The 15,314-nt window shown below is 44.2% G+C and overlaps 1 pseudogene across 1 annotated transcript; it reads right to left on the bottom strand.

The window, feature by feature from the left end:
- Positions 1-1,310: 1,310 nt before the first annotated feature.
- On the bottom strand, positions 1,311-9,780 carry LOC145859425 (platelet-derived growth factor subunit A-like; annotated as a pseudogene). The gene is made up of 6 exons (XR_014379662.1): positions 8,996-9,780; positions 8,488-8,584; positions 6,748-6,847; positions 6,200-6,387; positions 2,579-2,705; positions 1,311-1,981 (listed from the first exon to the last, which is right to left on the bottom strand). The product of XR_014379662.1 is annotated as a platelet-derived growth factor subunit A-like (transcript).
- Positions 9,781-15,314: the final 5,534 nt, after the last annotated feature.

Genomic DNA, 15,314 nt, shown 5'->3' with positions numbered 1-15,314 from the left:
ATTAGTTTTGTTCTTTGTTTGTTATGAATATAGTCCACTGTGACACTCATTAAATCGTAGCATTTTTATGCTATGTCATGATTATCTTTTGACATTAGGACATGTGAAGGGGAGTTTGACTGGGAGTGAGTACCGTGTAACCGCCAACATAGACTGTAACGTCATAATAACACAGAGACAGAGCGAGAGAAAGGCTAGCTTCTGGCTCCGAGGGTTGCATTTTGGCCTGTAGTTTGGGTTTGGAAAAGGATTATGGGGGAGCAGTTTATGGTTTGGCAAAGAGGGTAAATATCATTTTGAGAAACCCCAAAGGCACACAATCCTTCCTCTATTTCACTGGTTTATTCACTAAATAAAAGTCTTGCTAAACCAATGGAGCCGGTACTGTCCGTCCATGGCATCTTATAACACTGGTGGATTGTGGGAACTAAAGAGATGCCATATTACCATTTCAACTAAGGTATCACTGATTAAGATGTAACAACTGCACATTTTACACGAATACTGTATTATCAAAGTTATTTCCTTTCTGTGAGAACTTGAAGTGATTTATATGTTGAAACTAAGTCAGCCTCTGGGTTTCTTTGAAAAGTTACAGGATAATAATAGCAGAATAGAATATCATTTTCAACAACATTGACTTTTTACTATTTTCCTAAACACAGTATCTTATCCCATACTGAGACAGTACAATAATAACATTATCTTATTCATATATTAAGTGTTCTTAGTAAAACCGTTACCTGAGCCTGTATTGACAAAGTGTCTCAGAAAAGATTGCTGATCTAGGATCAGTGTAGCCTGTTAGATCATAATGAATAAGATTACAATGAACAGGTGGAACCTGATCTGAGATCAGCACTCTTACTCTGAGACGCTTTAGAATACAGGCCCTGCTCTATAACCTGAGAGTTGCTTTGGCATTAGCAGTGTACTGGTCTTGATATCGACCTCCTTCCTCTCTGTATTGAAGGTATGTATGAGCGAGAGCAGAGATATTCTCAGTTACTAGTTCACAGGGGTTTCATGTTCAAAGTGTCTCAGTATGGGTCATAAGAGGTGACTCCTTAAGATGTACTAAGATTTCTCCCTCTCTCAATAAAGTTCATGTTAATTAATATCTGCCTAAAGGGGTTTCTCTCTCTCTCTCTCTCTCTCTCTCTCTCTCCTCTCTCTCTCTCTCTCTCTCTCTCTCTCTCTCTCTCTCTCTCTCTCTCTCTCTCTCTCTCTCTCTCTCTCTCTCTCTCTCTCTCTCTCTCTCTCTCTCTCTCTCTCTCTCTCTCGGCAAAAACTAAAGACATTGTAACATATTGACATTATAAATAGTTTATTAGTAACTTGTAACTGATGTAGCAGTTGTTTTAAACCTTCCTTTATGTGAATAACATACCAGAAACGAATCAAGAAGTCAGTCAGTAATAGAAAACCAGGGTTACAAAAATAAGAGGATATACATCATGTAGGTGACTTCCTTCCGTTCCAGAAGGAGAGTACAAAACATATTCCCAGTCACTGTCCTCGGAATCCGATGGAAAAATCCAGAAGCATCCGAAATGATTGGGAGGATTCCAAACCGCTTGTAATCCAAAATCATGGGAGTAGTCTTGTAGTCACAAGTCCTTTATATAAAGACTGTAACTCCCATAGTCCTCCAGTATCCAATCATCTACCTCTCTTCTTCTCCCAGTTGGCATAGTCATGTTATTTGACACCTGTCAATCATCAAATCGAAGCCACACCCACTCCTAATACCAAAGTTCTTATTTGCATCTTCCAGAAACATCATTCACGATCCTGGCAATATTTTGATGTTATTTTGACGTTCTCTGTCCTCTGCCCACTTCTGTTGTTGCCATCCCGCACAACGTGGCTGTTCATATCTCAGTCTGAGAAACATGAACGTTTCTGTTGAAAAGATGTTCTCATCCCTCTTCCTCTCTTTCACTCTTCTCTCTTCCGTCCATCTTTCTTCACCTTACGCCTGATGAGAGAAGAGAAATAGGTACCAAACGTTAGCTTAGCCAATCAGACAATAGAAGTCATCCCCCCAATGTCAAATGTTCACCACTTAAAACAATGAATCTTTAGCACCCCCATCTTTCACCACCAAATACAACCTCCATACCCAATGTAATCAGCCAAGGCACCAGTCACCAATTAAAACCACTTCCTAATTTCAGCCCCCTCTTCCTGTTCGATTGATACTGGTCACTGATTGGCGATTCAAATGATTTGGCGTTTAAACCCAGATCATTGATTGGCTGTAGTGCTAATGCCTACCGTAATGACACTAATAAACACTCATGTTTTTCCACATGCCCGAGAAAGGTATGAGAAATTCTTTGAGGTTTTTACGTTTCCTCCCTTTACCCTTGGTCCTACTGGGTCCTGTGAATGAAGGGGGAGGAGGGGGAAGAGGGGGATCTATAAAGAAAAAAGGGGATTGAAAAGTGGAATACCCTGAGGGAGAATCATTTAAATTCCTCAACTGTTCTCAGTTTATATCAGTGTAGAGAGACACTCTCAGACAGAAGCTGAAGCACACGCTGTATGCAGTAGAGTATAGTGAGATATTTACCATTGTCTATCTCGTAGAGTTCCTTGATGTGTCGTTTGGAGGTGCATATACACTCAAGGTGCTCCTCCAGCCGCACCAGCACCTCCTTTAGTTTAGGACGCCTCCTCACATACTCCACCTTAGCCACCTGGAGAGGGAGGGAGAAAGAGATCAGAATGAGTTCTGGAGAATCTCCTCTTTTCGAGGTAATGGAAGGATACCAAACCTGACACACACACACCCCTCGTACACTAACACACACGTAAGCAAGCACACACACATTAGTGTTCTCTCAAAAAGTGAGCCAAGCCTGCTTGAGCTTCAGGACTGATTGTACAAGCCTCTATTCTCTTTCAAGTCTGAACATACACAAAGACAACACACACACACACACACACACAGAAAGGTGCTGCTATGTTACAACATGAACCAGAAGAGCACAGCAGAGACAGTAACACTGTTATTGGTACAGAGGTTCAGGTGAGGTAAGGCATCTCAATGGTATGGACTGGAGACGCTCCCTCTCCATGTTGTAATTAAGGCTTTTTCTCCTTGTGTAATTTCCTTCATCTGATTCTGCGCTGATAGGAAACAACTGGACAGATGCCATGCTACTTACTTTCCCTGTGCTTACAGGGCAGTGTACAGATGTAGGCTCTGAATTTGATCACTCTTTTGTTGCTGAGAATTTAAAAAGGCTTCTAAAGTTTGTAATTTCCACTTTAAAATGTCAGGCTTGATTTTTCCTTACGAAAAAATGTAGCAACCCCTACATAAAATGTTAATTAATTATAATCCACATAATAATTCACATTTCCTGTTGCTGACTGATTATTTTCCTGCTGCAAACTGGCTCAAATTAAGATCCTACATCTGTATGTGAAAGGGAGGAGACATGGAGAAGAACCCATTGTAGGCTATTGAGATGCAGCCTGAGGGAGTTTCTAAGTTTCCTTCCTGTCAAATGAAATACAGGGAATAAGACACGAGTCAACTCAAAGGTGTGTAACACGAGGTGTGTTTGGGTTCTCAGTAAACCACCAGGTCATATTAATATGATTATGACCTTCTAGCTGTTATTTCTCCAGAAAGTCATCATCATGTCAGACATAACAATGGAACCTTTGTCTCTGTCCCACCAGTGGAAACTGGAATGGAGGGAAACAGACAGTGGACACAGAGAAACCATGGGAGATTAATACACAGAGTCAAGACCAGTATGAGCCATTGAAAAACAACGGTCCGCTGTTCTGGTACTGGTGAATGGTTTCTGGAAGAGCAGAGACGGGCAAGCTAGCATGCACGTGCACACACACATTCACACACCCTCGAAGGCTTCTCCTGGATGTCACGCAGCGTGTGAAAGTGTGTGCGTGTGCATGTGTGTGTGCATACGTGTGTACGTGTGTGTGTTTCCTCTCCATAGTCCTGTCTCTGTAGTTGAATCTCAGGATATACGGGAGACTTATCTTTTGATTTCCTCTCTGTCAAAGACAAAGAGAAAGAAAGAATGAATGAAGAAAAGGAAAACGAATGAGAGAGAGAGAGAGACCCTTTCATCTAATATTGAGTATCAAAAGGGGATCAAATCTGCACCCTCCCTTCTCTCCTCATCTGTCCATTCCTCTCATCCCTCTGCTCTCTCTATCCCTCCCTTCTCTCCTCATCTGTCCATTCCTCTCATCCCTCTGCTCTCTCTATCCCTCCCTTCTCTCCTCATCTGTCCATTCCTCTCATCCCTCTGCTCTCTCTATCCCTCCCTTCTCTCCTCATCTGTCCATTCCTCTCATCCCTCTGCTCTCTCTATCCCTCCCTTCTCTCCTCATCTGTCCATTCCTCTCATCCCTCTGCTCTCTCTATCCCTCCCTTCTCTCCTCATCTATCCATTCCCCTCATCCCTCTACTCTCTCTATCCCTCCCTTCTCTCCTCATCTGTCCATTCCTCTCATCCCTCTGCTCTCTCTATCCCTCCCTTCTCTCCTCATCTATCCATTCCCCTCATCCCTCTGCTCTCTCTATCCCTCCTCATCTCTCCTCACCACCCCGCTTACTTCATGCTACTCTCGTGCCTCATCTGTCCATTCCTCTCATCCCTCTGCTCTCTCTATCCGACCATCCCTCACCCCTTCAAAAACACTGCTTCTCTCTTTCTCACTCTCTTTCTGTACATTTACGCACAGTTAGATTCCCTCCAATAGTTACGGCTCTTATTTACAGGGATGCCTATGACCTTTGACCCTCTATTTCTGCATATGATCTCTATCTGAGGTCTACAGCAGATAGTGCTGCCTCAGCCAGCTCAGTTCAGTTCAGATTGTATTCATTAGGAACTAAACAGAAGAACTTTGACCTAAACAGTTCAGTTCAGATTGTATTCATTAGGAACTAAACAGAAGAACTTTGACCTAAACAGTTCAGTTCAGTTCAGATTGTATTCATTAGGAACTAAACAGAAGAACTTTTACCTAAACAGTTCAGTTCAGATTGTATTCATTAGGAACTAAACAGAAGAACTTTGACCTAAACAGTTCAGTTCAGATTGTATTCATTAGGAACTAAACATAATAGCATTTACCTAAACAAGGAGGGACTACCTCAGCACCCAGAAATCACAACTTCTTCCTCTGTGTGAACTGTCTGAGGAACAGCTAAGCCAAACAGACACACACACACAAACATACAAGGAACAGCTAAGCCAAACAGACAGCATCTTTAGTCTTTTAATAGACAGAGGACTGAGGAGCCATTCACTCAGAGGAAAACAGGGAGTGGGGAAAACAAAATAACCCCTGTAGTGAGTACACTGAAGCACTGAGATCATCAACACACCCACTATCCTCCTCGGCTCAGACCATGCTAAACTGGCTGGAAATCCTTAGCGCATGAGCACACACACCGTCTCACTCCTCTCTCTCTCTCACACACACTGAGCAGAGCTTCCAGTTGGCAGTGTGTGTGGGTTTTAGATGGCAGGGTTTACTTGCTGTTATGTGCCAGCCCTGGCAGAGATGAAATACAAATGATTATGTTCCTGTGGTCGCAAGGGAGTCTCCTGGCCTGGCCCACACACACACACACACACACACACACACACACACACACACACACACACACACACACACACACACACCAAAAGTTTGGACACACCTACTCATTCAAGTGTTTTTCTTTACTATCTTCCTGGTGAAGCTGGTTGAGAGAATGCCAAGAGTGAGCAAAGCTGTCATCAAGGCAAAGGGTGGCTACTTTGAAGAATCTCATATTAATATATTTTGATTTGTTTAACACTTTTTCGGTTACTACATGATTCCATATGTGTTATTTCATAGTTTAGATGTCTTCACTATTATTCTACTGTACACACACACACACACACACACACACACACACACACACACACACACACACACACACACACACACACACACACACACACACACACACACACACACACACACACACACACCTAGCCAGGCAGACCTAGCTAAGGGGAGTTGGACTAGTAGAAAGGGGTTGAATGGTTGAGCTGCTGCAAGTGTGTGTGTGTGTGCGTGTGTGTGTGTGTGTGTGTGGTGTGTGTGTGTGTGTGTGTGTGTGTGTGTGTGTGTGTGTGTGTTCAGAGAACGTGTAGCTCTCTCCTACCTTGACAGTGCGGTGGTGCTTGCGGGAGGGCAGGCAGTGCATGTTGCTGGTGTTGCAGCATCCGGTACATCTCTTCACCTCTACACAGGGAGGCCAGATGATGAAGTTAGCGGAGGTGGAATCCACCTGGCTCCGAGGGATCTCGTAGATCACAGTACGAGTCTTACACACCGCGGGTAACGCCTCCTCTGGGGTCAAAGGGGAGGGGGAGAGGTTAAAGGTGAAACATGACAGCATAGAGAGAAGGTAGTGTTGGTGTATACTTACACACAAACAGAGACACACACACACACACACACACACACACACACACACACACACACACACACACAGAGACACACACAGAGACACACACAGAGACAGACACGTAGACATACAGTAGATGGGATATAGACGGAAAGAGGCAAATACTCAAACAGACACACACGTTCTTTCTCTCTCACTTTCTCTCTCACTTTCTTTCTCTTTCTCTCTCTCTCTCTCTCACACACACACACAAATTCCACAGGTATGCATGAACACAACTACAAAGACACACACACACTTACCGATGCTCCTCTTGCGCCTGGAGTGTGTCTGAGAGCTCTCCAGCTGTGAGTAGGGCCTTGTTGTGGTACCTCTGTTTGTTCTCCCCTATCACCTCATTCTCTGTTGACCACAACAACATCAATCTCATGTTATCCCTACACTAGCTGGGCCATTCAGAAGCAGAGCAACACTGAATGGAGAGAGAAGCTTGAACTCAGCTTGAGCTCAAAATAACTGTGACCCCTCTGTAAATGAACAATCCCTTATTGTCACCATGACAACCATAAGCCTTCTGCTATCCAATCTAACAGCTCTGGTTGTTAGTCGGGTGTGTGTAAAGAACCTTTCACTTCAAAATGACCTTGTTTGTCCTTTCAGCTCTGTATTGACCTGTTTGGGGTCTCTCTCTCAAAGTATATATTTTTGCTACCCAAATACTGACCCCACAGAGAGTGTAGACTGTAGAGGGTGTGTGTGTGATTGTGTGTGTCTGTGTGTGTGTTCCTTGCAAGTGTGTGTGTGTGACTGCACTTACGTGCAGGAACTTAAGTGCTTGCTGTATGTCTTGACCAACACAAAGCCTCCTCGCTCCTTCCTCCTGACACTCAGGAATTTCACCATGAATTATACATACCAAAACAGCAGCCATTCAGCCCTCAGTGTGTGTGTGTGTGTGTGTGTGTGTGTGTGTGTGTGTGTGTGTGTGTGTGTGTGTGTGTGTGTGTGTGTGTCATTCAGCCTTACACTGCTGCTCCACAAATAATGGACAGTATGACAGCAGCATAAAGCCTACAGCCACTTGACCCCCCAGCACCGAGGAGACAGCTGAGTAGCAGACAGGCCTATTTGCATTTCAATAATGCCAGAATGAATGGTGGGGTGTAGTCAAGACCAAATGAAAAATGATGAAAAAATGATAAGAACTTAAGAATGCAGGATGGAGTGAGCTTACTAAGTAGCCTAACAATGAATGGCTTGAAACGTTTCATTAGGGTATGTTTCAAGCCCTTGTCCACACCTTCCCCCTTATTCGACCAGACTCCAGTTACGTGTTCAGTTTTCCTAAAGTTCATTTCACGTGGAATAAAAAGTGTGAAACAGATCAAAAGTCTTGACACAAGCAGCAGTCACCAGGTTCATGGTGGCTGTCCGCCCTAGTGCCGCGAGCAGCGGGACAGAGACAACTCCCAGAAGCTGGTGAGACGTCTTTTAGTTCCCGCCCGAGAGGGGCGTGCTCATGGCCGGGGAAACATCCAATGGAGATTCATCCACTCTCTCCCTCTAAGCTGCAGGAAGTAACTCGTCTAATTCAACATCTCTTATGTGGCAGACAAACCTGTCCAAGTTGCCCACAGGCTAACAGCCTATCACAAACAAGACACAGCCATAGCACCTCTTTACACCTCTCTCCTCCTAGGGTACACTCTTAGAAAAAAAGGTTCTGGATAGAACCAAAAAGTGTTCTATGCTTGCTTCATATATGGCACCCCTTAAGGTTCTATATAGAACAAATGTTGGGTCAGTGAATAAGAACCCATGGGGTTCTGATCAACCAACCCTATAAGAGGGTTCTATATAGAACATTTAGGGGTGCCATATATGTAGCAAGCAATAGAACCCGTTTTGATTCGATCCAAAACCTTGTAGGCTACTTCTGGCATGTTGTGTTGAGCTCAGTTCAGTGTCTTTACTGAGGCCAAGCCCTAGGCTGTGTAATAAAGCTATTGAATGAAGACTGATATAAGAGGCTTTAGGCCTACCATCCAGGTCTAGCTCCAGGAGCCGCTGGAGGTCGCTGATGCTGCGGATCTCACTGCGGGACAGCCGCTCCAACAGCTCCCGGGGGAGTGGGGCCTCCTACAAGAAAAGGAAAACATTGAAATTAAAATAACAGCACTTTATTACCTACACAGACGTTATTGTACCGTAATGGATAGCGCGGCTATAGAAGTGATATGAGCGTGACTATGTAGCGCTGAAGAAGTGTTTTAAGCACAAATATGTGCACAATTAAGGGGGTGGTATAATGCACACTTAGTTTGCGCTTGTTGCTAGAAGCCATAGATTCCCCCTATTGTCATGTACTTTTTGGACGGAGTTACAGCAACGCTACTCTGGAGTTTTGTGCATAATTATGCATAAGTGGAGCATGAACGAACGAACAATGCACCTGCCAACGAAGTAAGCGTTGCACTAAAAACGGCACAATTTGAACAGAATTGGCCCCTACATAGCGTACAAACCAAAACTCGTATAATAGTCCTTTACCTCAGCGGCGGTGCGTAACGGGCACAATAAGCAGGCGAGGAGGAAGCTCACAAAAGCGGTTCTCATCTCCCTTCGGGTCCTTTGGGCTCCAGAACGAGAGAAAGTTCCAGTAGTTCCACCAACACCGTTCCAGAACCAGGAGCTGAGGCGTCGCTCCCAAACCACGGGAATCCAGTACCATCCCTCGGGTGGAACCACTACCTCCACGACTCTACAGCCGGTAGTCCGAATTATTTGGCTGTTATAGGCAACATGGCGAGGCTAACAGTGTGATTTTATTGGGTGTTCATTTAGGTTTACATTTAAGACTGACGTTTATTGAAGTCAGTTGGGTTTCCTACTCCGCTTTTGGCCACAGAAGCAACACAGGAGCAGGAGATGGGTCGGGAGTTACGGCACCTGAGGCAAGAGCTATCTATGCTTAGAAGAACTTCCAGAATTGAGAAATGTAATCATTTTGTCGATTAGGCTATAATCCACTTGAAGTGAAGACGTCTCGTTGTGACACATTTTAGTGTTTTAATCCTTTATGCATGTTGATACAATTCTCTGAGAATATAATATTTCACTATCCATACATTTATGGGAGACTTCCAAAAATATAAACGTTATGTCCTGTTTATATCAGCAAATGGAGAATAGATCAAAAATAATGTCAAGCCGTCCGCATGTCCCGGTTGTTCTTCTCAAACGGTTTTTGTAGCCTATTAGATCCCTTCAAAGCGGGTCCGCTGTAGACTGTGATCTCCGTGGTGAATGAAGTCGGAACGCTTTGAGTCATATGATATAGCTACTGCGCTGCTGGCGGCTGGCGGGGCGCGGTCACGTTGTAACTACAGATGGATAGATCGGCTATAAAGGAGACCATTGGCTTTTGACTGTGGGCGCGCTCACATCAGTCCATTCAACGCAACAGACGACTTTCATGCATCATTGGTCAAATTCAGGTGCGTTGCAGATCAATGCAATTATAGTGGTGATGATGGTGGTGATGGTGTTCTTGATGATGGTGATGATGGTACCCCAAAGCCATAAGACTCCTGAACAGCTAATCAAATGTCTACCCAGACTATTTGCATCCCCCCCTGCTGCTACTCTCTGATATTATCTATGCATAGCTACTTTAATAACTCTACCTACATGTACATAATTACCTCAATTACCTCAACACCGGTGCCCTCGCACATTGACACATTGACTCTGTACCGTTACCCCCTGTATATAGCCCCGCTATTGTTATTTACTGCTGCTCTTTAATTATTTGTTATTCTTATCGCTTACTTTTTTAGGGATTTTCTTAAAACTGCATTGTTGGTTAAGGCCTGTAAGTAAGCATTTCACAGTAAGGTCTACACCTGTTGTATTCGACGCATGTGACAAACAACATTTGATTTGATTTGATTTGGATGGTGATAGTGGTGACGATGATAATGATGCTGGAGAGGATGATAATGATGCTGGTGATGACGATGACAGTGATGATGAAGGTGATGAGGATGTTGATGTTCTCTATAAACATCATATCCTGTAACTGTCCCTAAATGCCCTGGTTTTTTTTACCACACAATGGCAGGTTACTAGTTAACACATTGACATTTGATCCCTTCTAAAGCACTAGTCATTACATTTTAAGGGACTGAGCTAATTTATAACAATGTACAAACCCATGGTTGAGTAGTTTAGGGTATTTATAACCTATAAAGTCCCTGGAGGCTTTCCACCTCTCTCTCTTCCCTCTCTTACACCCTTCCTTCAATTCCCTCCTTCTCCAGCCCCCTCGCACCTCCACCACCTCCAACCCTCCCTCCTTCCATCTGTTCACACCTCGAGTCCCTCCCACCTCTTCCCCCCCCCCCTCCATTCCTTCCTCCACCCCTCTCCCTCCCCTCCAGGTCAGCCACAGATGGCTGAGTGTGTCTGTTTTTAATTGGTGTTTAATTAACTTCATTAATAAGTGGCCAGACCGTAGACACAACTGACCCCTGGGGGGGGCGCAGGGTGGAGGGTCAGAGGGGGGGGACCGGTGGCGGAGCCCCTCCCGCGGCACCGGCCTACACACACATTGACTATGTGCCTTGTGACCAGACACGGTGTCACAGCTGAGATAGTTAGGAACTTTGTGCCCACTGGACCCAGTCTCTCTCTCTCTCAACACTAGAGCAGCCACCATTCTAGCTACAAATGCAGACATTGACAGCCTATAGTAGTGGTGATGAGGAGGAGGGAGAGGTGAACATTGAGGAAAAGGAGGTGAAGGAGATGGGGAGAGGAGGAAGAAGAATGAAGGGGTAAAGGGGCCAAGGAGGAGGGACAAATGAGGAGGGAAGGAGGAAGAGAAACAAGGTTTGTTGCCAATTAAGACCTATTTAGCCAGACACAGGCTCAGTGACTCTGTCTCTCCCTCCATCAACCCTGAAGGGCTTTGCTTTGGGCTGCTCTGGTCTGGTGTACTTAACTCCTGCAAGGCGCCAGACACACATGCAAGTGCACATGTGTACACACACACACACACTTACAGCACAGGGGTCCGAATTAGGGAAACAACTGGGTTAGAACTGAACCGATCCAGAACATTCCACTGTGACATCCTTGGTCCCGGAGAGAGTGATGCCAAAAGGCAATGATCTGGACCCTTAACCTCTCTGTATCCCTCTCTTCTCTCTCACTTCCTCTGTGGGATAGAAGTGGGACATGACTCCTGCTATGGTAGGGGCTGTAGCATGCATGTTGTAATGCCGACAGAGAGGCTAGAAGTTTCCCAAAAGTTTAGACCCAGACAACAGGATAGAGACAGGATAGAGACAAATTGAGATACGGAGAGACACAGAGAGGGAATGTGCATGAGAGAGAAAAGAGAGGGAGAAATAGGTCTGGATTCAATCCGTATCGCAGAAGTATCGTGGAAAATCTGCGTTATAGCTCCATTTAAATTTACAGGCAATATTCCAGTGTCCGCGGAGACTGCATTCACGGTAAACACTGCATATATCGGCTCAATTGTAAATTACTTTAAAAAATGTACGCAGATTTACAATGATACTTTCACGATAGGGATTGAATCTAGTTGCTAGTTAAATTTGATCTGTGGAGGGATGAGAGTTTTACCAGCAGGGTGTGGATGAAAGTACCTAATACCTAATTCTATTCAAAACCCTATTCATAGTGGATAATGACAAACCCTCCATATGTGTCAGACCTGGGATTGATTTCTATTTGAAATATTTTCATATACTTTTAACATTTGCTCTACAGATATAGGATTTTAATTTGAGCCAGTTTGCTAAAATAATTCTGCAGCAGCAGGAAATGTGGATTATAATTAATGGACATTTTTTGTAGGGTTTGATAGTTTTTTTGTTGGGGCAAACCCAAGTCTGACACTAAAGTGGAAATGACAAACTTTAGAAGCATTTTTAAACCTTGAATACACTACAAGTTTGCATTTCTCAGCAACAAAAGAGTGATCAAATTAAGATCAAATTAAGATCCTACATCTGTAGTTTGCCTGGAGTGCTGGATGGGCGACGATTGCATTTTTGTGACTATTCTATTGGTTCCGTAGTGACAGTCAAGCTCAATCAATCCCAGATAAAGTATTTTAGATAGTATTTTAATCCAGGTCTGATTTTAGTTTCCCCTCTACACATTCATTATAAGAACCCATACCAAAAAAGTCAGTCAGAATGGATTTCACAATTTCAACCATTAAACCCGGGGTAATCCCATGGTTGGCCACATCCCAAAAACTATTGTGTGACGCATGAATGTTTGGGAAGCGGCCAACAGAAGATTTATCCTGGATAACATCTTGAATATGCTAGTGTTTGGTTTACCTGTATGGTTAGTTAATGCAATGGCCCCATCTGTTTAAGCATAGGCTTGAGAGAGGTTTGGTGGATTCTCTTTGAATTTGGGAAACAGAGTCCCTCTGCTGCTACCAAAAAGTCACACACATGCATGGAAATATGTTCCCGCACCATACGCTTTTACCCACATCTGAAGCAGCATCCTAAGCAATAGGTCGGAATAAGATTATTGTGTCTTTCCTGTGGAGATGAGATTTCATGCATTGCCTGTTTGAGTATCACATAAGCATCAAAACAGAAGAATGCACTAAAAGATGGAATGTCATATTCCTTATCAGTCCTGCTAAGACAAAACATTTCACATGTAAGTTAAACAGTAGAGCCACAGCTGTTGCTATATCATCTCATCATCATATCTGAGGAGAGCCTACTTCTCTTGTGTACACGTTTCCTCTTCTTCTATAATCTGTTCTTTGTTTTCAGATGGTTAAGACAAAGATCCAATGTGTATCCAAAATGGAACCCCATTCCCTACTATAGTGAACTACTTTTGACCAGAGCTCTATGGGGCCTGGTCAAAAGTAGTGCACTGTATTGGGAGCAGGGTGCCATTTGGGACATGACTAGAACACTCTACTTTATTTCTCTATGTGTAAACCTCCTTTGGCCACATCTAAGGGTCCATATACCAGCATGTCACTGAACCTGGTCCTGGGTGCTTCTGGATACACAGATTATTCACAGATCTTTCTCAATCAACTGTTTCTCTCTGCCTTCGTCTCACTCTGTCTCTCTTTCCCTGTCTCTCTTTCCCTGTCTCTATCTCTCTGTCTCTATCTCTCTGTCTCTCTCTCTCTGTCTCTCTCTCTCTCTGCCTTCATCTCACTCTGTCTCTCTTTCCCTGTCTCTATCTCTCTGTTTCTGTCTCTCTTTCCCTGTCTCTATCTCTCTGTTACAGTCTCTCTGCCTTCATCTCACTCTGTCTCTCTTTCCCTGTCTCTATCTCTCTGTTACAGTCTCTCTGCCTTCATCTCACTCTGTCTCTCTTTCCCTGTCTCTATCTCTCTGTTACAGTCTCTCTGCCTTCATCTCACTCTGTCTCTCTTTCCCTGTCTCTATCTCTCTGTTACAGTCTCTCTGCCTTCATCTCACTCTGTCTCTCTTTCCCTGTCTCTATCTCTCTGTTACAGTCTCTCTGCCTTCATCTCACTCTGTCTCTCTTTCCCTGTCTCTATCTCTCTGTTACAGTCTCTCTTTCCCTGTCTCTATCTCTCTGTTACAGTCTCTCTTTCCCTGTCTCTATCTCTCTGTTACAGTCTCTCTTTCCCTGTCTCTATCTCTCTGTTACAGTCTCTCTGCCTTCATCTCACTCTGTCTCTCTTTCCCTGTCTCTATCTCTCTGTTTCTGTCTCTCTGCCTTCGTCTCACTCTCTCTCTCTTTCCCTGTCTCTATTGCTCGCTGTCCTTTTCTCACACCCTCACAATGCCTCTCAATTCAACCAGCTGCAGCACCAAGGCTGACATCCCTCTTTGAATCCTTCTTCCTCTCCCCCTATTTTGATAATAACCAGTCACTCCCTTTTCCATTACTGATGTAGTCAGGTTGACGACTGACATTACTGTACACAGCTGGGGCTGAGTTTATGTAACACACACACACACACACACACACACACACACACACACACACACACACACACACACACACACACACACACACACACACACACACACACACACACATACACACACACACACACACACACACACACACACACACAGTTGTCGTATGATGCAGTTGCTTACAGCTGGCAGCTGTTTTGGAATATGATTACAAAGTGTGAAAAACATTGGAACATTTGGATTAAACAGTCATGTCGTCCTTTACATTGTTGGCTTCGATGAGAGTTGCTGTCTCTGTTTTTCCAGAGCCTTTCTTTTAGTCTAACTGAGAGGCTATGAGAGAGATCATTCTGTTTTGAATTGATTAATCGGTGTGTGTAAGTAAACCCCACCAACACACACACACACACAAATGCCTGCTTGCACTGACGCACACACATCCACAAATCTATTGGCGATAGTACGATGCTTCCTCCTTCAAGCCTCTGTATCTGGGCAGCAACTAGTGACAATGATGTCACCTCTCTACCAGTGTGTCCGGACCTTGACACAGGCTGCTTGCCAAATTGTACTCTATTCTCTATATAGTACACTACGTTTGCTAGGGCTCTGATCAAAAGTACTGCACTATATAGGGAATAGGGTGCTATTTGAAACACAGACACAAAAGACAGTCTGATACGCACACACACGCATAGGTGCACGCACGCACTCACACACACTCTCTCACGCTCACGCACACACACACACACACCAATACCTTCCACATCCCCCCATTAACCAGACCCCCAAAATAAACTCCCTCTATACACTAGACCATTGTTACTGGGGCCAACATTAGCACATCAGATCAGACACTTAAAGCCTTCACTTCACAACTCAAGACCAGA

The sequence above is a fragment of the Salmo salar genome, chromosome 12 (assembly GCF_965601325.2).
Source record: "Salmo salar chromosome 12, fSalSal1, whole genome shotgun sequence".
In the NCBI taxonomy this organism is placed as follows: Eukaryota; Metazoa; Chordata; class Actinopteri; order Salmoniformes; family Salmonidae; genus Salmo; species Salmo salar.
This window is presented reverse-complemented; position numbering and strand designations above follow the sequence as displayed.